The sequence below is a fragment of the Mastomys coucha genome, unplaced genomic scaffold (genome assembly GCF_008632895.1).
Source record: "Mastomys coucha isolate ucsf_1 unplaced genomic scaffold, UCSF_Mcou_1 pScaffold12, whole genome shotgun sequence".
Taxonomy (NCBI): domain Eukaryota; kingdom Metazoa; phylum Chordata; class Mammalia; order Rodentia; family Muridae; genus Mastomys; species Mastomys coucha.
In genome coordinates, this window is record NW_022196894.1 from 50,983,579 (window position 1) to 50,985,025 (window position 1,447).

At 33.2% G+C, this 1,447-nt stretch overlaps 1 pseudogene; it reads left to right on the plus strand.

Moving 5' to 3' along the window:
• Positions 1-903: 903 nt before the first annotated feature.
• On the plus strand, positions 904-1,442 carry LOC116083362 (annotated as a pseudogene).
• The last annotated feature ends 5 nt before the right edge of the window (positions 1,443-1,447 follow it).

Sequence of the window (1,447 nt, forward strand, 5' to 3'; positions counted from 1 at the left end):
CTATTTAGATCATTCAGAATTCTAAGGAATTCCTTTGCAGGAAGGAATGTATCAACTCAAGGGGAATTGTAAATGGCTTCTTCAGAGTCATGAATGTAACAACAGGCCAGTCTAAGGCATATACCATAATGAATTAGGTACTCATCATTCTAATCTTGCTGATTTAAAAATGAATGATATATTATGCTATATATCTTTAACTTATACATGTTTTTGCAAAATAATGACCTAAGTTAAAAAAACTATTTTAGGAAAGAATGTGGATTAAAGATAAAATTGTTCCTAGAAATAATAACAGTGAACATGACATTAAAAGTGTTTGAAATATTATAAGCAAGTTGAAAATAATTTTACTCCAGTCCTACCTGATAAAAATTTATAAAATTCAAGTGGACTATTGGAGTAGACTTATACCCATTTTACTAGAAACCTCCTATAATTATTAATGACAAACTTCTCCAAATGTGTATGTTGTACTTGAAATATTAGTTAATCAGACTATAATGATATCTAAAATCTAAGTGACCTATAAAATTACATGACAAAAAATATTTCTTAATAACCAACTCTTATTTCAAAAGCCCATCAAAATATTGCAGTATTTTTCAGGAATATTATAAAAATAGATTTTATGGAAGCTTGATTAAATCTTATTAAAACATATCTCAGTTTATGGTATCTGCCTGAATAAAAAGAAAAGCAAAATTAATTTTCTCTCTTCTTTAAATGTAAGATGATTAAAAATTGATATGAACTTACAGTAAATATTTTAAATAAAATGAAATTTAAGTAAAATATATCTAACTGTAACATATATGTGGTTACTTTGATTAAAATAACAAGATGATTCAGTCATAAATTTACAGAAAATACAACAAATAAAAATCTATCCTCTTGAGTCTGTGGCGAAGCTTCGAGGTGGCCAGTACTGTTGAGTGCGGGCAAGCAGAGGCGCCGCCTTAGCGGCCGGGACTCAAAAATAATGGCGGCTATTGATACAGAACGAGATGGATTAGTCCCAGAAAAGACATCACCAGATAGAGAAAAGAAAAAAAGAGCAGTCAGATATATCTATTTCTCCTAGAGCCTCAAAACATCATTATTCAAGGTCGAGGTCAAGGTCAAGAGAAAGAAAACGAAAATCAGATAATGATGGAAGAAAGCACAGGAGCCGGAGCAGAAGCAAAGAGGCAAGAAGACATGAATCCAAAGATAAGTCCTCTAAGAGACACAAGTCTGAGGAGCACAATGACAAAGAACATTCTTCTGACAACGGAAGAGAGCGATTAAATTCATCTGAGAATGGTGAGGACAGACATAAGCGCAAAGAAAGGAAGTCATCACAGGGCAGAAGTCACTCAAGGTCTAGATCACAGGAGAGGCGCCATCGCAGTAGAAGCAGGGAAAGGAAGAAGTCTCGGTCGAGGAGTAGGGATCGGAAAAAATC